Below are 27363 nucleotides of genomic sequence, written 5' to 3' on the forward strand. Positions count from 1 at the left end.
TGCTTCAGGCAAGAATACTGCAGTGGGTTGCCATGCCCTCCTCCAGGGGATCTTCCTGATCTGGGATTAAACCAGCTTTTCTTATGTCTCCTGTATTGTCAGGTGGGTTCTTTACCACTAGCACCACCTGGGAAGCCCTAGAGTGGCCAAATGGGCACAGAAAAAAGGGCTATATATATGCTTCAAATCTAAAGATACACACAGACTGAAACAGAGGGGACAGGTAAAGGTATTTCATGCAAATAGAAATCAAAAGAAAGCTGGAATGGCAATACTTATATCAGACCAAATAGAACTGAAAACAGAGACTGCAACAAGAGACAAAGAAGAGCATTACATAATTATCAAGTGATCATTCCAAAAATAATATATAACCATTGTAAATATATATGAATCCAATATATGAACACCTAAATACATAAAGCAAATTATTAGCAGGCACAAATGAAGAAACTGATGGTAACACAATACAAGTGGTAGACTTTAACAACCCGCTTACATCAATGCAGATTATACGGACAGAAAATCAATAAGAAAACCCTGGCCATAAATGACATGTTATATCAGATGTACTTTATATGTATATAGGACATTTACATGCTGTTCAAATGCTCATGAACAATTCTCCAGGATAGATTACATAGCAGGTCACAAAAGAAGCCTTGGTAAATTTAAAAAACTGAAATCATATCAAGTGTCTTTCTAAACACAATATTGTGAGGCTAGAAATCAACTACAAGTAAAAATTACAGAAAAAAAAAACAAAACAAAATGCAAGCATATTGATGCAGAACAATATATTACTGAACAAACAATAGATCTCAGAAGAAATCAAAGAAGAACTCAAAAGGTACCTGGAGAGGCCATCATTAAAAAGTCTATAAATAACAAATGCTGGAGAAGTTTTGGAGAAAAGAGGACCCTCCTACATTGTTGGTGGGAATGTAAATTTGTGCAGCCACGATGGAAAACAGTATGAAGGCTCTTTAAAAAGCTAAAGTAGACTTGTCATATGATCCAGTAAATCCACTCCCAGACATACGTCTGGTGAAAAACTATAATTTGAAAAAACATGCATCTGATCATTCATAACAACATTATTAATCATAGCCAAGACCTGGAAGCAGCCTAATGTCCATTAAGAGATGAACAGATAAAGAAAATGTGGTACATATACACAATGGAATATTATTAATACTCAGCCACAAAAAAAATAATGAAATAATGCCATTTGCAGCAACATGGATGGACCTAGATATCATCATATTAACTAAAGTCAGTCAGAAAGACAAGAATAATTATGACTTTTATGTGGAATCTAAAATACAATATAAATAAACATTTATAAACTAGAAAAAGACTCACAGACATAGAAAATAAATTTATGATTACCAAAGGGAAAAGGGATTGTGAGAGGAACAAATCAGAAATTTAGAATTAGCAGATAAAAAAGTACTATATATAAAATAGGTGAACAACAAAGTCCTATGTGTAGCACAGGAAACTACAATATATTCAATATTCTATAATAATCCATAATGGAAAAGAATATGGAAAACACAACTGAATTACTATACTGTATACCAGAAACTATTATAACTTTGTAAGATGGAGGCCTGGCATGCTCTGGTCCTTGGGGTTGCAAATAGTCAGACACGACTGAGCAACTGAACTGAACTGAAGTCAATAAAAAAATTTTTCATAAAGTATCCATTGAAAACCACAAAAACCAACTATCCAAAATCAATGAGATGTAGCAAAGCAGTGCTAAGAGGGAAGTTTACAGGAAACAAACAAACAAAAAATTCTCAAACAACCTAATCTTACACATCAAAGGTCAAACAAGATCCTTTAGTATAAGAAAAGAAATAATAAAGTTCAGAGCAGAAATAAATGAAGTAGAGATTAAAAATCAATATAAAAAAGCCAAAGAAACTAAGGGTTGATTCTTTGAAAAGATAAAACTGATAGGCTGTTAGCCAGATTCATCAAGGAAAAAAGAAATATGATGCAAATCAATAAAAACAGAAATTAAAATGGAGAAGTTATAACCTACACCATGGAAATATGAAGGATCATAAGAGATAACTATAAACAGTTGTTTGTATACAGTAAAGGGACAACTAGAATAAATGGACAAATTCCTAGAAATGTATAATCTCACAAGACTAAAGCAGGAAGAGATAGAAGATATGACTAAAACAATTGTGTATTGGTTGCTCAGTTGTGTCTGACTCTTTGCTACCCCATGGAATGTAGCCAACAGAGTCCTCTGTCCATGGAATTCTCCAGCCAAAAATATTGTAGTGGGTTGTTATTTCCTCCTCCAGGAGATCTTTCTGGCCCAGGAATTGAATCTGGTGTCCTGAATTGCAGGCAGATTCTTTACTGTCTGAGCCACTGGGAAGCCTGACTAAAACAATTACAGTAATGAAATTCAATTAGTAATTTAAAAAAATCCCAACAAAAAAAATCCCAAAACCAGATGATTTCAGAGGTGAATTCTACCAAATATATGAGGAATAAAAGCCATATGTGCATATCAATAGATGCAGAAAAATCTTTTGACAAAACTCAATATCTGTTTATGATTAAAATCTCTTCAGAAGAGGGTATACAGGGAACATATCCCAATATAATAAGGACCATATATGAGAAGCCCACAGTTAACATCAACAGTGAAAAGTTAAAAGCATTTCCTCTAAGATTGGGAACAAGATAAGAATGCTCACTCTCATCAGTTTATTCAACATAGCACTGGAAGTCCTAGATATAGCAATCAAAGAAGAAAAATAAATAAAAGGAATCCAAACTGAAAAGGAAGGAGTTAGACTGTCACTGTTTGCAGATGGTATGATTCTCTACATATCCTAAAAATTTCACCAAAAAAGTATTAATGCTCATCAATGAATTTGGTAAAGTTGCAGGATATAAAATAAATATACAGAAATCTTTTGCATTTACATACACTAACAACAAAATAGCAGAAGGACAAAGAAAGGAAACAATCCAATTTACCATTGCATTAAATAGAATAAATACTTAGAAATAAATCCAACTAAGGAGGTAGAAGACTTGTATTCAAAAATCTATTACATTGATTAAAGAAACAAAATGACTCAAACAGATGAAAAGATATCCTACATTCCTGGATTCCAAGAATTAATAATGTCAAAATGACCAGAATACCCAGGACAATTGACAGGTTCAATACAACCCTTATCAAAATATCAAGAACATTTTTCACAGAACTAGAGCAAAAAAAATTTTTAATTTGTATGGAAACACAAAAGAGCCCAATAGTCAAAACAATCTTGACAAAGAACCAAGCAGGAGTATCATATGCTGTGACTTCAGTCTATACTATTAAGCTACAATAATTGAAACAGTATGGTATTGGCACAAAAATATATAACAGATCAATGGAACAAAAAGAGAGCATAGGAAAAGCCCATGCATTTATGTTCTATTAATCTTTGCAAGGTGGGCTTCCCTGGTGGCTCAGAGGATAAAGCGTCTGCCTGCAATGCAGGAGACCCAGGTTCAATCCCTGGGTTGGGAAGATCCCCTGGAGAAGGAAATGGCAATCCAATCCAGTATTCTTGCCTGGAGAATCCCATGGACAGAGGACCCTGGAGGGCTACAGTCCGCGGGGTCGCAAAGAGTCAGACACGACTGAGCGACTTCACACACTCCACACACACAATCTTTGCAAAGGAGGCAAGAATATACAATGGAAAAAAGACAATCTCTTTAATTAGTGATGTTGGGAAAACTCGGTAACTACAAGTAAAAGAATGAAATTAGAATATTTCACTTCAAATTTCACACCATACATAAAAATAAACTCAAAAGGCATTTTTAAGACCCAAATGTAAAACTGTAAAACTCCTAGAAGAAAACATAAACAGAACACTCTTTGACATAAATTATAGCAATATTGTTTTTGATTTGTCTCCTAAGCAAGGGCTACCCTGGTGGCTCAGATGGTAAGGAATTTGCTTGCAATGCAAGAGACCTGGGTTTGATCCCTGGGTCAGGAAAATCCTCTGGAGGAGGAAATGACAACTCATTCCAGTATTCTTGCCTGGAGAATTCCATGGACAGAGGAGCCTGGTGGGCTACAGTCCATGGGGTTGCAAAGAGTTGAACAAGATTGAGCAATTAACACTTTCACTTTCCTAAGGCAAAGGAAACAAAAGGGAAAATAAGCAAATGGGGCCTAATTAAATTTAGAAGCTTTTGCATAGCAAAGGAGACCATATACAAAACAAAAAGACAATCTACTGAAGGGGAAAATATTTGCAAATAATATGACCAATAAGGGGTTAATATCTTCTTTGCAATTACTTCTAAAATGGACAAATATACAAAAACAAAAGAAAACAAAACAAAACATACAATTTAAGGCCACTAAAACCTTGAAGAGAAAGACCAAGTTTTTTGCTCTTTTGGAGTTCTTTGTATGGAGTTGTTGTTGTTGTTGTTGTTGTTGTTGTTTTTCTAAAGCATCTAGTATTTATGTAATAGATCCCCTGCTTGGAAAGTAAGCAAATGAGAACTAAGCAGGTTGGGGCAGGAGGTGAACTGTTCCCTAATGCTGGGCTCATTAGGTTGTCTTGTTTTCACCAACCAGCTTATAGTACCCAGAAGCATTTGCAAATGTTTATACCCTCTCACTCAGGCAAACCAACTCTGAATATCTGGACCAAATCCATGTTCTTTAAATCTGAAGATTTTGAAACATTAAGCAAAGATTAAAGCATTATCAGATTAGTGATAAAGTACACTATTCAAAAAGAATTTTCTATACACATTACTGGTTTCATTTAATTTGAAAATAATATTGGCCAATAATAGTTTAATACTAATGCTAAGAGATGCATTAATAAACTGCCCAACAAAATGTTTTCAAGGTATTCACATAGTTTGATTTCTCTCTCTCTTTTTTCCACCTTTTTTGAAAAAACTTAACTCTAACATATCTCTATTTAGGACTTATCATTTCATATAAAAGCAACTGGATATTTATGATAGTTTGGCAGTTTTCAAAAAGTTTCCATAAATACAAAAATCATATATAATCATATAATAATATTAGTTCAGTTTTAATTTATATATTCAATACATTGCAGAGATTTTGAGATGAAATTTTCTACTTGGTAATATAATTGGATATCACATACAAACTATTCATATACTTACATAAATCTATGGTATGTAGTTTAAAAAAATATACAGAAGCTGATCACCAATGTTTGAAGGTATTTACTTCCTAGAGCTGTATATTATAATCGCCAAACTTGTTCCATCACTTAAATAAAAGTACCAACTAAATTTTAAAATGAAGTCCAGACTTTTGTTTGTTACAATTCTTTAAATCACAGTTTCAATTTCACTTCTTGTAATTAGTCTGTTCATATTCTCTGTTTCTTCCTGGTTCACTTTTAAGAGCCTGTACCTTTCTAAGAATTTGTCCATTTTTCCAAGTTGTCCATTTTATTGGTATATAGCTGCTTGTAGTAATCTCTTAAAGGAGATTCCCCACTGGGTAAGTGGTAAAGAATCCGCCTGCAATGCAGGAACCACAGGAGACATGGGTTCAATCTCTGGGTCTGGAAGATCCCCTGGAGTGGGGCATGGCAATCCACTTCAGTATTCTTACCTGGAGAACCCCATGGATAGAGGAGCCTGGCATAATATAGTCCATAGGGTCACAAAATATCTAACACAACTGAAGTGATTTAGCATACATGTACAGTTTCTGATAATCCTTTATACTCCAGTGGTGTCTGTTGTAACTTCTTTTTTGTTTCTGATCTTATTGTTTTGAGCCCTCTACCTCTTTTTCTTGATGAATCTGGCTAAAGGTCTATCAATTTTGTTTATATTTTCAAAGAACCAGCTTTTACTTTCATTGGTCATTTATTGTTTTCTTCATCTCTATTTCATTTATTTCAGCTTGGATCTTTATAATTTCATTCCTTCTACTAACTTTGAGTTTTGTTTGTTCTGCTTTCTCTAGATGGTTTAATTATAAAGTTAGGTTGTTTATTTGAAACTTTTCTTATTTCCTGAGGTAAAACTATATTGCTACAAACTTCCCTCTTAGAACTGTTTTTGCTGCATCTCATAGGCTTTGCGTCATTGTGCTTTCATTTTCATCTGTCTCTAGGTATTTTTTAATCTCCTCTTGGATTTCTTCAGTGAGCCGTTGATTGTTGAGTAACATATCGTTTAACCTTCACATGTTTGTCTTCTTTACAGCTTATAGTTGATTCCTAATCTCATAGTACTACTGTCAGAAAAGATGGTTGACATTATTTCCATTTTCTTACATTTATTGAGAGTTATTTTGTAGTGCAGCATGTGATTAATCCTAGAGAATGTTCCATGTGCATTTCAGAAGAATGTGTATTCTGCCCCTTTTGGATGAAATGCTCTATAAATATCAATTAAATTCATCTTGTCTAATGTGCCATTTAAGGCCTGTGTTTCTTATTGATTTTCTGTCTGGATGATCTTTCCCATGGTAAAAATACAGTGTTAAAGTCTCCCACTATTACTGTGTTACTGTTGATTTCTCCTTTTACATTTCTTAGCATTTGCCTTATAAATTGAGGTGCTCCTATGTTGGGTGCATATTTATTTACAATTTTTATAACTTCTTCTTAGATTGATCCCTTCATATTTAGGTAGTGTCCTTCTTTGTCTCTTGCAACAGTCTTTATTTTAAAGTCTCTTTTGTATGTTATAAATATTGCTATTCCAGCTTTCCTTTGATTTCCATTTTCACAGAATACATTTTTTTTTTCATGTGATTAAAAAAAATTCCAACAAACAAAAGTCCAGGATAAGATGACTTCACAGGTGAATTCTATCAAATATTTAGAGAAGAGTTAACATCCAGCCTTCTGAAACTATACCAAAAAGTATCAGAAAGGAAAACTCTCAAATTCATTCTATTTGGCCACTATCACCCTGATACCAAAGCAAAAAATGACACCACAGAAAAGAAAGTTACAGATCATTATTCATGATGAACATACAAAAAATTCTCAACAAAATATTATCAAACTAAATCCAAAAATACATGAAAAGGATCATACAGCATGATAAAGTAAGATTTATCCAAGGGATGCAAGGATCTTTCCATATCTGCAAATCAACAATCAGTGTGATGCAGCATATCAACAAATTGAGGGATAGAAACCATGTGATCATCTCAAGAGATGCAGAATAGTTTTTGACAAAATTAAGCATTCATTTATGATAAAACTCTGCAGAAAGTGGGCATAGAAGGAACATACCTCAACATAATAAAGGTCATGTATGACAAACCTAGAGCTAACATAATACTCAGTGGTGAAAAGCTGAAAGAATTTTCTCTAAGATCAGGAACAAGACAAGGATGTCCACTCTTCCCACTTTTATTCAACATAGTTTTGGTAGTTCTAGCCATGGCAGTCAGAGAAGAAAAAGAATTAAAGGGAATCCAAATTAGAAAATAAGAACCAAGACTATCACTCTTTGCCAATGACACGATACTATACATGGAAAATCCTAATGTTGGTACTAGAAAACTACTAGAGCTCATTAATGAATTTGATAAAGTTGCAGGATATAAAATTAATACTCAGAAATCTCTTCATTTCTATATATTAACAATAAAAAATCTGAAAGAGAAATTAAAGATGCAATCCCATTTACCATCACATCAAAAAGAATAAAACACCTAGGAATGAATCTACCTAAGGAGTAAAAAGACCTCTCCTCCAAAAACAATAAAACTCAGATGAAAGAAATCAAAGATGACACAAACAGATGGAAAGATATACCATGTTCTTCGATTGGAAAAATCAATATTGTCAAAATGGCTACACTACCCAAAGCAACTACAGATTCATTGCAATCCTATCAAATTACCAATGGCATTTTTCATAGAAGTAGAACAAGAAATCTTGAAATTTGTATGGAGACACAAAAGACCCCAAACAGCCATATCAATCTTGAGATAGAAAAATGAAACAGGAGGAATCAAGTTTCCTAATTTCAGACTATCCTTCAAAGTTACAGCCATCAAAGCACTATGGTATTGGCACAAAAATAGAAATAATGATCAATGGAACAGGATGGAAAGCCCCCAAATAAAACCATGTACCTATGGTCTATTAATCCATGACAAAGGAGGGAAGACAATATGATGGAGAAAAGACAATCTCTTTAATAAATTGTGCTGAGAAAACTGTATGGCTACATATTAAAAAAATGAAATTAGAACATTCTCTAACACCATATACAAAAATAAACTCAAAATCAATTAAAGACCTAAATGTCATACCAGATACTATAAGACTCTCTGAGGAAAAGATAGGCATAAGACACTTTGACATAAGTTGCAGCAATATCTTTTTTTGATTCATTTCCTAGAGTAAGGGAAATAAAAACAAAAATAAGCAAATGGGACCTAATCAACTCAAAAAGCATTTGCACAGCTATTGAAACCATAAAGAAATTGAAAAGACAACCCACATAATAGAAAGAAAATTTTTGCAAATGATGCGACTGATGAGGCATTAATCTCCTAAATTTACAAGCAGCTCATGCAGTCAATATCCAAAAAAAGAAAAAACTCAATCAAAATATGAGCAGACAATCTGAACAGACATTTATCTAAAGAGGACATACAGATGGCCAGGAGGCACATGAAAAGATGCCCAACATAGCTAATTATTAGAGAAATGCAAATTAAAACTATTATATAATGAGACACCTGATTAGACCAGTCAGAATGGCTATCATTAAAATGTCTTCAAACAATACTGCTGGAAAGTTTGTGGAGAAAAGAGAACCCTCCCTCCTACACTGTTGATGGGAATGTAAATTGGTGTAGCTACTATGGAGAACAGTATGGAGGTTCTCTAAGAAATTAAGAATAGAGCTACTATATGATCCAGTAATCCCACTCCTGGACATACATCCAGAGAAAAACATGATTCAAAAGGATACATGCACCTCAGTGTTCAATGCAGGACTGTTTACAATAGCCAAGATGTAGAAGCAAGCTAATTGTCCATAAACAAAGGAATAGATAAAGAAGAGTTGGTACATATATGCAATTGAATATTACTCAGTCATTAAAAAGAATGAAAGTGAAAGTGAAGTCGCTCAGTCCTGTCCGACTCTTTGTGACCCCGTGGACTGTAGCCTACCAGGCTTCTGCATCCATGGGATTCTCCAGGCAAGAATACTGCAGTGGGTTACCATTTCCTTCTCCAGGGGATCTTCCTGACCCAGGGATCGAACCCGGGTCTCCTGCATTTTCAGCAACACGGATGGATTGGAGATTATCATGACAAAATATCAAGATAAATATCATGATATTGCTTACATGTGAAATCCAAAAAATGATCCAAACAAATGCATTTATTAATACAAAACAGACTCATAGATTTAAGGAACAAATTTAGGGTTACCAGGAGGGAAGAACATGGGGAGGGACAGATTTGGAGTTTGGGATTGTCATGTACACACTGCTATATTTAAAACAGATAACCAATAAGATCCTATTGCATAGCACAGGGTACTCTATTCAATACTTTGTAATAACCTAAATGGAAAGAGAATTTGAAAAATAACTGATACATGTATATGTAAGCTACTGTTACTGCTAAGTCACTTCAGTTGTGTCCGACTCTGTGCAACCCCATAGACGGCAGCCCACCAGGCTCCCCCATCCCTGGGATTCTCCAGGCAAGACCACTGGAGTGGGTTGCCATTTCCTTCTCCAATGCGTGAAAGTGAAAAGTGAAAGGGTAGTTACTCAGTCGTGTCCAACTCTTAGTGACCCCATGGACTGCAGCCTACAAGGCTCCTCCGTCCATGGGATTTTCCAGGCAAGAGTACTGGAGTGTGGGGTGCCATTGCCTTAAATGAGGGGTTTCTCAGGTGGCGCTAGTGGTAAAGAACCTGCCTGCCAATGCAAGAGATGTAAGAGACGGAAGTTTGATCCCTGGGTTGGGAAGATCTTCTGGAGAAGGAAACGGAAACTCATTTCAGTATTCTTGCCTGGAAAATCCCATGGACAGAGGAGCCTGGTGGGCTACAGTCCACAGGGTCACAAACAGTCAGACATGACTGAAGTCTCTTAGCACGCATGCACGTATAACTAAATCACATTGCTGTACAACTGAAACTAATACAATATTGTCAATCGAGTCTACTGCAATATAAAATAAAAGTTAAAAAATAAATAAATAAAATGAAGCCCTGGTTAGTTTGGGAGTCACTCCTGGGTCCAGGGGGGCTTCCCTGGTGGCTCACAAGGTAATGAATCTGCCTGCTATGCAGGATACCTAGGTTCGATCCCTGAGTTGGGAAGATCCCTTGGAGATGGGAATGGCTACCCCCTCCAGTTTTCTTGCCTGGAGCATTCCATGGAAAGAGAAGCCTGGTAGGCTACAGTTCAAGGGGTCGGGGCGGGGGGCGGGGGGCGGGGCGGGGTAGTAAGACATGGCTGAGCAGCTAACATTTTCACTGTTTTTTGTTACCTGGATCCTAAAAGGATTCCCAGGTGAATGCCTATGTAACTTTGGGCTCATCATACCATTGTAATGAAGTGTTCAACTACTTACAGAATAGATTCACATATAACAATTTCCTTATCAGTAACCACTGCTACATTGACCACCTTTTAAAGTGACTCCTCCCAATCTTTTGAACTGTTTTTTTTTCCAACAAGCTTTGAGTCTGTGATAGCATCTCTCTAAGGTCACTAGCCTGGCAGTCGGCTCTTTTGATTTGAGTTTCCTGATTCATCTACCAGACTCTGGAAGATAGCTTTTGCTATCCTGGTAATCATCATGAACAAATAATTCTAGACTTAATCCTCTTCAAGTTCCTTCTTATCTGTGGCTATAAGTTAAGATCTTCTATGAAAAACTTTGCTGAGAATAACCCGTTCTGTCTGTGCATGACTTGGACATTGGCTCTCTGAATACCTGAACTTTCTATGACCCTCCTAAGTAATGACAGTATTGGTTTGGCTGTTGTTCTGGTTTCCAGATGGGCAGGAAGCCCATCTCCTTTATAAGTGCATACTTAAAAATATACACATAATTTTACTATTATTTTATCTGGCATGAATTTCTGTTTTATTAACAGAAACATCCTACGTAATATCCTTAATTAATATTTTAAGAAAAAAGTCACAGACTTGAATTAGATTCTTTGAATGAAAGGCAAGTAAAACGCAACAAACATATATGGATTATCCACCTATTCTATGCTGGACACTATGCTAGACATTAATGTGCTCTGTAGCAAGAAAAATCCTATTATTTAGGCAATGGCATTCTATTGTTCCATTATACTTTTAGCCATAGAAATTCAAATAGATATAGCCCACAACTCGAGAAGTATTTTAAAATGGCTAAGTGATGTTGTTACTGATGGATTTATCTACCTTAAAAAGAGATTGAGATTCAGTTTAATAGTCTGCCAAATGAATGCATTATCAAAGCTTGGATCACTATATTGAGGATTCTGAAGGCAAATATGAGTTCAGCATGAAAAAGCTCTGGGATCAATTAACAGCATCCACTACTTGTATGAGAGGGTAGTAGTAACATGTATGCTAGGTGAGAGAGAGTTGTAGAAAAATCAGTCTTTGCCTAAAGTTGTCCTGGTACCAATAGAAACGTACACATATTATTATTTCTCTTCTTCACTATCCCCAGGAAGGAAAATCTATTTCTTATGATGAATGTGTTGCATAAGTTTCTTTTTGATACCCTATACATCACTAAAGCTAACTTTTATAAACTATAAAAACCTCACTACCACACACAGCATTGTATCTATAAAAAAAGCATTCTTCATTCCAAACTACCGAATAAATGCATTATTAAGGACATGATTTTATTTTTTAAAATTCCTTTTTAAGAGAGTTCACTTATACTTTCAGTAACCCAATGAAATTCTACCGTAATCTGAGGACAGCAGATACTGAAATGGATGGCATCACTGTTTTATTTACCAACGAAACTTTTTTTCTCCCACTGAAATGGGAGAAATGAAAGTAACTCAAAATACAAAGGGAAAAATATCCTAGGGTAGAGCAATGACACACTTTGAAGGATATCCTAACAGCATCAATTCTCAGAATGTACTGCTAAATATGCTATAAACATCAGTTCACCTCCATTTTCAGCATCCAGAAATAATCTTTAGTTGTTATATATCCCTTATGTACTTCATGATTAAGGACACAAGTCTGAGTCTCAGAGAGAATTCACTTGTGTCTAAAGTACAGAGAGTTTGAATTTCTCCCCTAGAAGCAATCATACACGTGGTTTACAGAACATCAAAGCCAGGAGAGTAGTACCATATAATAAGCTTTCTATCAGAGCTCTCTGTAAGTATTGAAGTCAGGTCAAACATCCAAAGTGTCCATTAGTGGTAATAAGAAAGGAACACAAAATAAAACTTGCTGCCACTTAAAGTTGTACTAGTGTGGATAGCCTCACAAGGAAGTCAAAACATCAAAGGATCTAGCTAATCCTCTACACCACTGGCTATTTTTACCACTTAATACTGTGGGAAGGAATACTTTTTATTCTGTGAATTATCATTTGGAAACAAATTTCCTAGAGTGTAAGAAAAAAAGAGAGAATGGACATTTAGGTAAATATAGAGGGACAATAAACGAGAATATATACTTGTTAGAACATTTACACAACACAGTTTTTCAAGATGAGGATCACTTTTGCTCTAAGGGATGGTAACCTTTCAGGAAATGAATAAATATAACACATATTTAGTAGCTTGGAGGGCTTCCCTTGTGGCTCAGCTGATAAGAATCTGCCTGCAATGAGGGAGGCCTGGGTTCGATCCCTGGGTTGGGAAGATCCCCTGGGAAGGAAAAGATTACCCACTGCAGTATTCTGGCCTGGAGAATTCCATGGACTGTAAAGTCCATGGGGTGGCAAAGAGTGGGACACGACTGAGCAACTCTCACTTTCACTAGTAGCTTGGAACTTCAACACCTCTTATATCTGAGAAAGGTGGAGCATAAATGAGACATTTTGGTTTAGGGAGAAAAATTCTCCTTTATATCACCTTACCTTAATTTGAGAAATTGTTCAGCAGACCTAAAATGGCCTCTCCATCATGATAAAGTGATATGCTAATTATCTCCACTAATTAAATTTTGGAGGTTTTAATTGAAAACATAAGATTAGTTCAAAAATTAAGCTATAAAATATTCAGTAAATGTTATTGGATGGGGTGTTGTGAAGGATTCAGTGGTAGAAGATAACATATTTGTCCTCAAGCCACTAGCATATTTGTTGTAGAGAAAAGAGACACCTCTGATGGAGCAGTGTAAAACAAGAAAGCACAAGGTCGAATGCCAAATTAAATGATATGAATTCTAAAATGAACAAATCAGCACTGCCTGTGGAAAGTTCAAGAGTTCTCAGAAATGGCTGTAATTTTAATTTCTACTATTAAAAGTAAATAAAATAACTATTAACAGTTTCATTTTAAAATTAATCAATTAGCAAGTCATCTAGTTCCTACTGAATGAGCCTGCACAGTGATTATTAGAGATCAGCTAAGCATGATTAGAGCTCATTCACTTAATGGCTTATCCTTCAGCTGAACACTCCAGCCACTCTGATGATTTTGATTGTTACAAAACCTAAAATTGCTTTAGTCATCAACGTATGACATAAATTTATAATGGATCGTGAGTGCTTTAAAGAGAAAGCATAAGAAACGCTATGCTGAAAAACAAGTAAATCTTAAGTGACAAGTGAACTCATATGCAAGAAACATCATATTCTCCATTTTTGTTTGTGTGGGTAATGGATTTGATGACTCAGTCCTGCCTGGTCAGGGAGGACTTTACCTTGGTCATGACTGGATTTCCCTTGCTTATCCCTACCACTTGCAGTCATAGCTCCCATGTTTTACACAAAGCACAATGGGGATCTCTCTAGTTTTCTCTTTTCTCTGTTTTTTTCTGAGGAGCTATGTTCTGAGCCTTCTAGTTAATCTGTTAATATCTACTACCTTTGCTTCTGCTGTCAGGTTGGAGGTACAGACACTTTGAAGTGTATTGAAACCTGGGGGCCTGGACTCCAGGCTCCATAGGTGCACAATAAAAATACCTCCCTCTCCCTCCCCCATGGCATCAAGCAACCCTTCTCCAACACGAGCCACTGGGTTGTGGTCTTGCCTTTCCCTCGCAGCTGTTGTCTCAACTTTGTCAGGCTCTCAGGGCCACAGAGAAGAAAAACCATAAGACATTTTGCCTTTAAATGCTTTTGGTTTTCCTTTATAAATCTTTTTTTGTGGTGATAACAAGGCAGATTCTTTTTAGTGTAGAGTTGAATATACACAATAATGAATACTGTACTTTACTGGAAATTAAATGGATCTTTCAAGGATAATTTTAACCATATTTTATTTCTAGCATATGCATTGTCAGAAATTAACCCAAGTAAAATATGGAATACATTGTATGCTATGTCTCCATGCTTTACACTCTATTCCCCATCAGTCTGTGCTAGTGGTACTTATTGGAGAGCCAAGAAATGTGTTTTTCATTCCTAAAAGGAATCTGCCAGCACATGAAATGTGGCATATCTTTCAAGGTTGGGAGCAAAGACAAACAAAATAGTACTTGGAATACACATTAGGTATAAGGAGATATTTCTCATAGCATGCATTAGAATCACATGAGAGTTTGGGTAAAGGTAGAGAATACTGGGCTCTATTCAGTCTTATTAAATGAGATTATCTGGAGGAAGAGACCAGAGATTTGTAAATCTAACATGCTAGTTAGGTGGTTTTCATGAATGCTAAATGTGAGGACCACTGCAGAAATCAAGTGAGAGGATTGATTCTAACATGCCATTTTCCAAGTCATTTTTTAAAAATTTCAACCTCCTCTTGTGCAAAATAAAGGAAAATATTATCTGCAGAAACTACACCAAAGAGTTTAGAGGATGGCTGAATGAAAGATCAGGTATGAAATCTCTGTCAAACTTAAAAGTCTGAAACAATACACACAGCTCTTGTGAGTCTCATTACCATCATACTTAATTCCTGTCTCAAGCTCTATATTCCTTCTTCTATTCTCTGTACTGCATACCCTGTGGGAACTCAGGCCCAGAAGCCACTAATATTTATAAGAGAAGAGTCTGTGATCCAGTCAAGGAAAGTATCAAAGCTGGAGGGGGTTTTAATGTATTTTTTGATGTGTCTAATTCAAAGTTTTATATGTGAAAATATTGAAGCACAGAGATTTAAAGTTACTTTGTCAAGTCCTTTTCATGTTAGAACATAAGGAGGAGAGGTTTTGTTATTTTTTTTTAAATATAGATATGCACATATAGATATCACATATAGATATGCATTCATGAGTTTGTGGGTTCTAAACTCTGTTTGTTCTTTCTTTTCCACTTGTGAACAAAATGTCGGGAAAAAAAAAAAAAAAAAAACAGGTTATCTGAAGGCCTGAGTCAAAGTTCCACATTGGTGTAATTGTTCCTATCACAAGAAGAGTATCTGCTATCTGGGTGGATTTTTAGAGCTTAATCCTAAAACCCTCATTTACATTTGTTTGAGATATCCCTGATCTTTGTACTCCCTGCAAACACTTTAGGCTTCAACAAAAGATAGCCATACACAAGTCAAGAAATCTGTACAACACTAATAAAATATTTTGATTGATAATCTGCAATCATAGATGGTAAACATAGACTGTTTCTAAATACAATCACAGAATAAAGGAAAGAATTAAGACTCAAGAAGACCTTAGAATAACATAAACTATATTTTCCATTATACAGAAATACAACTGAGGCCAAGAAATACTATTGTGTAGAACTTTGAGAGTATGGTAGAACATTACCATGATCTACTTACATATAATGCAAATCAGTATTTATTTCACAAGCTGCTAATTAAAAACAAACAAATACAAGTTTCCATGGAAAGTACAATCTCATATTCAATGACATGCAGAAATACTTAACAGCAGCTAAATATTCCCTCCCCTAGCTTATATTCAGTTCAGTTCAGTCACTCAGTTGTGTCTGACTCTTTGCGACCCCATGGACTGCACCATGCCTGGCTTCCCTGTCCATCACCAGCTCCCAGAGATTGCTTAAACTCATACCCATCGAGTCAGTGATGCCATCCAACCATCTCATCCTCTGTCACCCCTGCCTCCTCCTGCTTTCAATCCTTCCCAGCACCAGGGTCTTTTCAAATAAGTCAGTTCTTCGCATCAGGTGGCCAAAGTATTGGAGTTTCAGCTTCAGCATAATTCATTCCAATGAATATTCTGGACTGATTTCCTTTAGGATTGACTGGTTGGATCTCCTTGAAGTACAAAGGACTCTTAAGAGTCTTCCAAATCCACAGTACAAAAGCATCATTCTTCTGTGCTCAGCTTTCTTTATAGTCCAACTCTCACATCCATACATGACTACTGGAAAAACCATAGCTTTGACTAGCTGGACCTTGGTTGACAAAGTAATGTCCCTGTTTTTTAATATGCTGTCTAGGTTGGTCATCGGAGAAGGCAATGGCACCCCACTCCAGTACTCTTGCCTGGAAAATCCATGGACGGAGGAGTCTGGAAGGCTGCAATCCATGGGGTCACTGAGGGTCGAACACGACTGAGTGACTTCACGTTCACTTTTCACTTTCATGCATTGGAGAAGGAAATGGCAACTCACTCCAGTGTTCTTGCCTGGAGAATCCCAGGGACGGAGGAGCCTGGTGGGCTGCCATCTATGGGGTCACGCAGAGTCAGACACGACTGAAGTGACTTAGCAGCTAGGTTGGTCATAGCTTTTCTTCCAAGGAGCAAGCATCTTTTAATTTCAGGGTTGCAGTCACATTCTGCAGTGATTTTGAAGCCCAAGAAAATAAAGTCTGTCATTGTTTCCACTGTTTGCCCATCTATTTGCCATGAAGTGATGGGACTGGATGCCATGATCTTAGTTTACTGAATGTTAAGTTTTAAGCAAACTTTTTCACTTTCCTTTTTCACTTTCATCAAGAGGCTCTTTAGTTCTTCTTTACTTTTTGCCATAAGGGTGGTGTCATCTACATATTTGAGGTTATTGATATTTCTCCCAGTAATCTTGATTCCAGCTTGTGCTCCATCCAGCCCAGCATTTCTCATAATGTACTCTGAATATCAGTTAAATAAGCAGGGTGACAATATATAGCCTTGATGCACTCCTTTTCTGATTTGGAACCAGTCTGTTGTTCCATGTACAGTTCTAACTATTGCTTCTTGCCCTGCATACAGATTTCTTAGGAGGCAGGTGAGGTGGTCTGGTACTCCCATCTCTTTCAGAATTTTCCACAGTTTGTTGTGATCCACACAGTCAAAGGCTTTGGCAGAGTCAATAAAGCTGAAATAGATGTTTTTCAGGAACTCTTTTGCTTTTTCGATGATCCAACAGATGTTGGCAATTTGATCTCTGGTTCCTCTGCCTTTTCTAAATCCAGCTTGAGCATATGGAAGTTCATGGTCCATGTACTGTTGAAGTGTAGCTTGGCAGATTTTGAGCATTACTTTGCTAGCGTGTGAGATGAGTGCAGTTGTGTGGTAGTGTGAACATTCTTTGGCATTGTCTTTCTTTGGGATTGAAGTAAAAACTGACCTTTTCCAGTCTTGTGGCCACTGCTGAGTTTTCTAAATGTGCTGGCATATTGAGTGCAGTGCTTTCACAGCATCATCTTTTAGGATTTGAAATAGCTCAACTGGAATTCCATCACCTCCACTAGCTTTGTTCATAGTGATGCTTCCTAAGGCCCACTTGACTTCGCATTCCAGTATGTCTGGCTCTAGGTGAATGATCACACCATTGTGGTTATCTGGGCCATGAAGATCTTTTTTGTATAGTTCTTCTGTTTATTTTTGCGACCTCTTCTTAATATCTTCTGCTTCTGTTAGGTCCATACCATTTCTGTCCTTTGTTGAGCATGTTTTTGCATGAAATGTTCCCTTGGTATCTCTAATTTTCTTGAAGAGATCTCTACTCTTTCCCATTCTATTGTTTTCCTCTATTTCTTTGCATTGATCACTGAGGAAGGCTTTCTTATCTCTCCTTGCTGTTCTTTGGAACTCTGCATTCAAATGGGTATATCTTTCCTTTTCTCCTTTGCCTTTAGCTATCTTCTTTCCTCAGCTATTTGTAAGCCCTCTTCAGACAACCACTTTAACTTTTTGCATTTCTTTTTCTTAGGGATGTTCTTGATCACTGCCTCTGGTACAATGTCACAAACCTCTGTCCGTAGTTCTTCAGGCACTCTGACTATCAGATCTAATCCCTTGAATCTATCTGTCACTTCCACTGTATAGTTCTAAGGGATTTGATTTAGGTCATACCTGAATGGTCTGAATAGGTCATACCTGAATAGATTTGAGAGTTGGACTATAAAGAAAGCTGAACACTGAAGAACTGATGCTTTTGAATCGTGATGTTGGAAAAGACTCTTGAGAGTCCCTTGGATGGCAAGGAGATCCAACCGCTCCATCCTAAAGGAAATTAGTCCTGAACATTCATTGGAAGGACTGATGCTGAAGCTGAAACTCCAATACTTTGGCCACCTGATGAGAAGAACTGACTAATTTGAAAAGACCCTGATGCTAGGAAAGATTGAAGGTGGGAGATGAAGGGGATGACAGAGGGTGAAATAGTTGGGTGGCTTCACTGACTCAGTGGCCATGAGATTGAGTAAACTCTGGGAGTTGGTGATGGACAGGGAGGCCTGGCATGCTGCAGTCCCTGGGGTTGCAGAGTTGGACACAACTGAGCGACTGAACCGAACTGAATGGAACTGAATGGTCTTGTGGTTTTCCCTACTTTGTTCAATTTAAGTCTGAATTTGGCTATCAGGAGTTCACGACCTGAGCCACAGTTAGAATGCAGTCTTGTTTATGCTGACTGTGTAGAGCTTCTGAATCTTTGGTTGCAAAGAATATAATCAATCTGATTTCAGTGTTAACCATCTGGTGATGTCCACATGTAGAGCCTTCTCTTGTGTTGTTGGAAGAGGATTTTGCTATGACCAATGCGTTCTCTTGGCAAAACTCTGTTAGCCTTTGCCCTGCTTCATTTTGTACTCCAAGGCCAAATTTGCCTGTTATTCCATGTCTTTCTCGACTTCCTACTTTTGTGTTCCAGTCCCCTATAATGAAAAGGACATCTTTTTTTCAGTGTTAGTTCTAAAAGGTCTTGTAGGTCTTCATAGAACCATTTAACTTCAGCTTCTTCATCATTACTGGTTGGGGCATAGACTTGGATTACTGTGATATTGAGTATTTTGCCTTGGAAATGAAGAGACCATTGTGTCATTTTTGAGATTGCATCCAAGTACTGCATTTCAGACTCTTTTGTTGATTATGCGGGCTACTCCATTTCTTCTAAGGGCTTCTTGGCCACAGTAGTAGATAGTAATGTGCACTATCAGACTGATAAAATGTCTGAAGGCAAGGAGCACAATCTGATACATGAGTGTTCTGAGGCAGAGACTTTCACTTTAATTATACTTCTTCCTCGATCTTAACTTTATCTCTCAGAAAGTTGGTCAAATTGCTTTTAAATCCACATCCTTGGGATTATGCTTATTTAGGTTTTTATTTTTTGTATACTACCTATTTCTTAATATCAAAAAATAAAAGAAAGCTCATATTTTACCATCTTGAGTATTTCAATATAGCATGATTATTATATCAAGTGACTTAAATTACATGGATAAAAATAGGCTTTCCAGAGTATTATTTTATATTACTTGCAGTGGAATTTTCTGTATCATGATGCATGCCACTAAGATCTGCTCTTAGTAAGGTCACAAATAAAATATACAGTTGGTTATTAAACACTCAAAGAAGGAACAATACACAAAGATACTGTGTATGGGAAACCAGCCAACAAATAAAATGTCAGCTCTGCCAGCAGCCCACACATCGATAAAGACAAGTGTTCACTAGGAGGAAAAGTAATTCTGCGTGATGACAATTCTGTAAAAATGCAATAATACAAGAACCTTTTTCCATATAAGAAATTGTTGTGATTTATCATGCTTTTCAGATTTAAAGATATTTTTAGCACTCTGTCATAAAGGAAGATATTTCAAAACTGAAAGGGATCAACTATCATGTGTATTTTCTGACATGAAATTTACATAAGAACTTTTTCATAGTGGACGACAAGCATTAAGGTCTGGATTTTACTTTATGCCTAAAGAAACTCATCTTGCTAAATCAGCAGTGATTGATGCTTGATTTGTTGAGTTACATTTTTTTGGTGGTAGTGGTGGTTTAGTCGCTAAGTCGTGTCCCATTCTTGCGACGCCATGAACTGTAGCCTGCCAGGCTCCTCTGTCCGTGGGATTCTCCAGGTAAGAATAGTGAAGTGGGTTGCCATTTCCTTCTCCAATCACATTTTAAAAGTAGACTTAAATAAATACTCATATTAATAAATATTTATATGAAAGGCTTTGAGATAGTAGAGCTTATTTTATGTGTTATGAGAAAAAAGACATACATAAAATAAAATAAAAATAGTTCTTAGTGTTTACAATATTGAGGTAACATCATATATCTTTTTTTAAAAATTCTTTTACTTAATCCCTCATACTCTGGTTGATAGGTTCTTATGTCTGTTCATTTCAGGTGTTTTATATAATGCACAACTAATACTCATATTATTTTCAAAAATCACATTTTGTGCCCAGTAAAGCCTAGTTAATAGGAAAAATATTTGAGATAGTTTTTATCAACCAAAGATTATTTTTCCACATTCTTCCTATGTAATAAAATAAAGCAAATCTTATACAGTTGTAAACATACATGAAGGTACATATACCTAGGAGCATACTCAAATTGCACAAATGCCAGAATATAGGCATGATGGACTTGGACTACTAGTGACCTTAATTAGAGAGAATTAAGTTGAGCACCCAAATATATAACTGAAGAAAAAAGAGGTAAAAATGAACATTCCAAGACTTTTCTCACTTCTGAAACCAATCAGAGCAAAGGTTATTTTGATTCCTATTTGAACAAGAGAGGTTAAATTTTGTTCATTAAGCCACACTGAATAAAGTATTCTATTAGTTCTCTGACACCAAGGAGATTCACTGAGTGGATTTATTATGAAATATATACAGGAATTAAATACTACTAATAAAAGTGTTGCAACAAGTACTAAATACAGGTTATTAAGTTCACAGTACAGGCTACTCTCTTGGGTAGCCCCTTATATGAGAGTCTGGGGACATGGTAGACTTAGCCAGGGACTCCAAGGTTGGAAAGTCTGGAGTAGAAAGAAAGGGTAGGAGAGCTCAAAGGGAACACACTGGGCAAATGGTTGAACTTGAAGCAGCTTTGATTCTAACTATCCGGGGACAGAAACTAAAGAACAACCAATGAGACATGGTTTAAAAGATCTGTGGGGCAGGAATGAGATTGATAAATTCAATGCCTAATCACTAAGGATTTGATGAACTCAACTGATTATTTCAACCTACACTTGAATGTTATGCATAAATAGAAAATGGATCTAAAGATCTAAGCTTTTTTCGTGTTTTTCTTTCTCAATGAGGTTAAATTATTTAATGACTAAAGCATATAACAATTCTCTGCTATCATAACCAAGTTTCCTCCTAGTAACAGTGCATGGTCTTGTTTTTCTCCTCCACAATACAAAGGGTTTCAAATCCCAGCACCATCTGCACTAGTTGGAATGAGATTTTCCTTTGTACAAGGTGACCAGGATAGCTTTGTCCATACAATTTGTCATGCCTTTTCTACTTTCAGTTCTTGGTCCCCACTGCACTGAAGTCCCAGTTCCCTGAGCTCAAAGTCTTTCTTTGACACAAATGACATGTTAATGATTAGTAAAAACACAAAGCAGGGGGTTAATGACCATAGCTGAAATTATGGACTTCATTTCCATCAGCTCAGCAGAGTCTGAAACATCCAAAGAAAGCTCAGGAAAGAGGCCTGGCTAATGCAGCTGCTGGTAAGCATGAGGGCAGCTTAACATTAACTTTCAGTCAATGATCTGCAGTTCTCATGGGGCAACTCACCATTCTCCAGTTCACTGGGATTGCTGCTCCCTGTGGACTTTAGACAGTTCCCTATTACTCAGATAACAGCTGGGTGCCTGGAAACCAGTTTTCATTTATGAGATGCTTGGGAGATAACAGTGGACAGAGCCCAGGAAAGATTTTTATTTGTATCTGTGAGGTGATTACAGCCTACTTCAGAAGATGAATAGTGATTTGGGAGATGGCACCTCTCTATTGGCTCCCTTCTCTAGACCTCCTTAGAAATATTTTATTTCTATTGGAATCCTGATCATACCACTGTCTTTGATAAGACTTTCAATGAATCGCTATTGCTCTTAAGACAAAGACTGAGTTGCTTAATCTGGTTGAGTCTCCTGCCTGGTCTGGCCCCAGCTGACACCTCCATTGTTAACTTAATTGAGATTCCCATTTCTGTTCTCTTTACTCCAGTCACTGTGGTCTTCTTTCAGCAGCTCTAGAGGACACTGCTGGGTCCTGCCACAGGGCTCTTCCCCTTTCCTCAAATATCTCAGCTCACATTTGTCCTTAGGAAAGCTATTCTCTGATCTCCCTGGTTAAATCAAATCAAATGTTTCCTAGAGATGCAATCAGAACATTATGTAGCTCATTTACATACATTTGCATAATTAGTTTTGAATGCCTGCCTTCTTCTTTAGATTGTAAGCTCTATGAAATCAAGTGAGCTCTATGAAATCAAGTATGGCTCACCTTTGGATAACCAATTGCTCAGTACACTGATAAGCAAAGAGGACACATTGAATATTTGTGAGATGAAAAGATAAATTAGGAGAAACAAACTCATAGCAATGGAAGTGCTATACACACAGAGACACATTTGTATGTGTATATAAACCCACATGAATAGTTCTATAACTATAGAAATTGTAGAACACTGTGAAGAATATTAGAGCACAAAAGTGAGGTATAAGACTGTAAAAGTTCAATAGGTCTTTCAGAAAGGACAAGTTAAAAAAAAAACAAAACACTGAAGCATTGAATAGAAAGAAAAAACAGCAATAAAACCAGTCATTGTACAAACTTGTTTACATCAATCATATAGCCTACAATATAAAAAAAATTAAATAATAAACATAGATTATTAAGTTGTACTGTTGCAACTAAACCTGTGAAATGGAAATATGATATAAAGATTAAATGTACTCTGTGATTGAAGATTATGTTAAAAAAAAGAATATGTTAGCCTTCTTTGATAGAAGTAAAATTATGCTTTCTCCTAACTAGATAAGTGTAAGAATTATATCTACCTAAAGTTCGTAAGTGTTTTTACAGGTAGATAAGACACCCGCACCAAAGGTGATGATAACTCAAGGTTATGATCATAATCTTGGTCTTTTTACCGTGGAAAAGATTCACGACAGCTGTGTGCTAGCCCAGAGCAGGTATGTGCTGCATCCCAAACACCACTAGCTTGCTTTCTTCCTGGTGTCAAGGACAAATTTAATTTGTAGACCCTGCCCTCTTCACACTAAGCTGACAGGGATAAAAGAGCCAATTTCAAATGGATTTTCAGCTTTCAAAAACGAAAGCATATAAAATATACTCTAGAATTTTTGACTTCAGAATATTATTTCAAACAAACAGTATTTAATATTTTAAAAAGTCAAATCATTTTCTGCTTTTCACCTAACATAAATAGATAGTTAACAGAATAGGGAAATCACATTAAAATGCATGCTCTGTAGTATCAAACATTCACAACATACTGTAAATGCAGGAATAGGAAAGACTATTCAGTTTTTTAAAGGCGAAATTGAGTTAATTTGCCAAATAAAAACAAGCATTTCCATTGATGAACTTAATAAGGCTTAATTACTACCTGCATCATGTTATTGAGGATACATGTATAGTTTTGATTCATATGTAAAACATGAGGTTTTGCCATAGAAAAATAAAAAGAAATGATTAATTATGCCATTTTCAATTTTGAGAATTACTCTGGCTCCTAGAATGGTAAATTAGAATTTAGAAGCATGACCTTAAAATACACACACACACTCACACACACACACGTATGTGTATATATGTATATATATATACACACACACACATCAAAACTGTGGGATGCTCAAGTGTAGATAAAGCCTTTTTAAGTTTTTGTGTTACATCTCTGAACAAAATAAGTGACGCTAAGAGCTGTAACAAACAACAGCAAAATTTCAGAGGTTTAAAAAAATAAAGAGTTTGATTCTTACAAAAATCCAATGCAGATGTTGTTGGGTTCGCATTGCAGGGTGGGCTTCCTTTCAGTGGTGACTTAGGGATCCAGTTGTTGATGCCATCACCTTTAAGTGACCACCATGAATGCTGCAACAAAAGAAAGAGGATGAAGAGTTGCTAGTGACTAGTTCTCTGTCCCATCCATCCATGAGGCCAAAGTTAGGAGCACCACCTTTTTTATTTCCTATGCCACATATCTAAACCACTGTTCCTCCCATTTCCAATAAAAAATTCTCTTTTAAAGACACATCATCAGGCTATTCAACCTTCTTTCCTGAGGTTAACAACATCTTAGCCACTTCACTATATTTACCACTTTCTTCCTCTCAGATTGTTAGGAGACTTCAGGATCCCTGTCATCAGTTTATGAACCTGGATGTTTTTACCTGCATAAATCCAAGGCACCAGGTTTTAATATTTGAAATTGTTTCATCTCTGAAATCTTAAAGAGCAACTAATGCCACATTCTTCCTTTCCCCCAGTGTCTTCGCTTCCCTATCCCACTTTACCCATGCACTGACTTCAGGAACTGCTCAGTACTTCAAAATGTCGTTTTTATTGCTTCTCTATAATCCCACTCTTAGTTCCTATTCCTTCTCTAACCACCCCAAACTCCATATTTCCCGAACTGAATCAATCCAGCTGTCCATAGTTTCTGGTTTGTGGCTTAGTGATTCTGGAGAAAATCCATTTGTTTGAGAGGAGCATAGATCCAAGGACCTCAACTTCAGTCTAGGAACACTTTAACATGGCTGTATCAGGTTTCTATTGCTGTGTAACAAAAGTATTATAAAATACAGGTGCCAACAATATCTGTTCATTATCTCAAAGTTCTGAGGGTCAGAAAAATTCAGGCAGTCTTGGTTGAGTTCTCTGAGTAAAGTCTCCTAAAGCTGAAATTAAGATGGTGACCTGGATGGACTCCGATCTGGAGGCTCGGGAGGAAAAATTTTCCTCCAAATTCATTCAGATCATTGGTAAAATCTCACTCCTTGCTGTTGTAGGACTGAGGTCCCCATTTACTTGCAAGCTATTAGCTCAAGGCTGCTTGCTGTTATTAGAAGCTACCTGCATTTCTCATTATATCGCTCCCTCTATCTGCAAAGTCAGTTGTGGCTTGTTGAACTCTCATACTTCAAATCCTTGTGATTCTTCTGCACCTGCCTAGTAAATACTCCAGTTTAAAAAGGCTCAACTTCTAGGGTCCATCCAGATAATCTCTGTATTTTAAGATCAACTGACTTAGACTTTTAATTACATCTGCAAAACCCCTTGACAGCAATATTCAAATCAGTGTTGGATTGAATGACTGGGGCACACTTATTTTTCCTCAAGGGACCATATTTGGAATTCAGCCTTCCATCATGGTTCTAGTTAGTTCAATCAGCTACGCCACTGCACAGCTCTTTCAACCTTCTAAAGACCCGTGTTCTACCAATGCACTCCCTTACTCTCAGAACTAACCCTTCACCTCTCCTTTTTCTTACAGAGAAATTAGAAGGCAGTAAATGAAAAGAGGCCTATCAAAATTCTGACCCAGGTTTTGGTCCTAGAAAAATACATAATGTTCTTTTTCAGGATTCAAAATATCCTGGCTCTCAATCAACCAAAGTTTTATCCTTTCATTTTCTGAGTTCTAATACTCCATTTTCTAATTGTTTCTCAGTTAAATTCTGTATCTTTCACCTGAATATACCACCTCTTCTACTACTCAATACTTCTCAAACTATTTTGTTTTCTTATTTTTTTCACCTGGACAAATTCCATGTTACACCATTTACATTTATCTGTAATTGTTAGCTATTTGTACTTATTCCATACTTTCTCCCTTCATTTCTATCACTATGATTACATTACCACCTTTCCTATAAAAGAGCAAGCTGTGTGCTAGACTTTATTCCCCTTTCCCTTCTCTAAGAACTATTTCTTTTTTAGTTGTCAACTTCTCTCTCACTGTGGGGATTTTTCCCATGAGCATATACATTTATGGTTACTCTTCTATTAAAACACACACACATATGCCCTTGGCTTCATTCAATCATTGTTCCATTTCTATACATTGTTTCAGTGAAACTTATTTCACTTCCCAGTTTTATTTCACCACATCCCCAACTGACTACATTAAACTTTCTACCTTGAACATTTGAGAAAATCTCCAAGGACTTCCATGTTGGCAAATCTAATGGTCACATGTTTGTGTTAGTCTTAATTAGTCTCAGGTCAAAATTTTATAGAGTTGACCCTCTTCCTTCTATTTTAGAATCTTTCAATATTTGGCTTTAATGACATTCTATTCCTGCTTTTCCTTCTCTAATCTCTCTAACCACTTCTTCCTAGACTCCTTTGCTCGAACTTCTACCTTCTCTGGCTGACTTCTACCTTCTCTGGCTGACTTCTCTTTGTGAAGTGCCCAAAGGTTCTGTGATGAACACCCTTCTCTTCTTTGGCCACATCTATTTCTAGATCCTGTCTAGCCCTATGACCTTAAATACATTTATATTCTTGATAATGTCAACATTGAATTTCTAATACTAATCTTTCCTGAGAATGCCATATTAAAATATCCAGCTGTCTTCTTTAAAATTTTCATTTTGTCATCCAATTCAGTGCATCTCCAACTTTCTGTGGCAAAAATATGTAGTTACAATAATTTCCAATTCCTCATAGACTAGTAGCTTTGTGAAGGTCAATCAAAACAATTATTTGAAAAATGAAGAAAAAAACATATTAAAAATACAATCTCCCCCTTTTTCATTATATCCAAAAGACCTAAAACTCCATTTCAATAAGTATACTTAGAACAAGAAAAGCATAGGAAAAAATGAATTGCAAAAGCTGTATGTGTTATTTACCATGTGTGTATAGGTATTGTTAATAGACAATTGCTTCAACATAGTTTTTTAACTCTGAAATCATTATAATAAAAAAATAAGAGTGAAATAGTGATTCCCCATGTTACATTTTCTATAAGTAGTCTTTGAACAAAGAAGTATA

General features: G+C 36.3%; 1 long non-coding RNA gene and 1 other non-coding gene across 2 annotated transcripts; both read left to right on the forward strand.

Moving 5' to 3' along the window:
* Positions 1-3490: 3490 nt before the first annotated feature.
* Positions 3491-3562, forward strand: TRNAC-GCA (transfer RNA cysteine (anticodon GCA)). Its single transcript has one exon. It is a non-coding gene; the product is annotated as a tRNA-Cys (tRNA).
* Positions 3563-23426: 19864 nt separating this feature from the next.
* On the forward strand, positions 23427-24615 carry LOC129644817 (uncharacterized). The gene is made up of 2 exons (XR_008710999.1): positions 23427-23531; positions 24383-24615. It is a non-coding gene; the product is annotated as an uncharacterized LOC129644817 (long non-coding RNA).
* The last annotated feature ends 2748 nt before the right edge of the window (positions 24616-27363 follow it).

Source organism: Bubalus kerabau, chromosome 2 (assembly GCF_029407905.1).
Source record: "Bubalus kerabau isolate K-KA32 ecotype Philippines breed swamp buffalo chromosome 2, PCC_UOA_SB_1v2, whole genome shotgun sequence".
Classification (NCBI taxonomy): domain Eukaryota; kingdom Metazoa; phylum Chordata; class Mammalia; order Artiodactyla; family Bovidae; genus Bubalus; species Bubalus kerabau.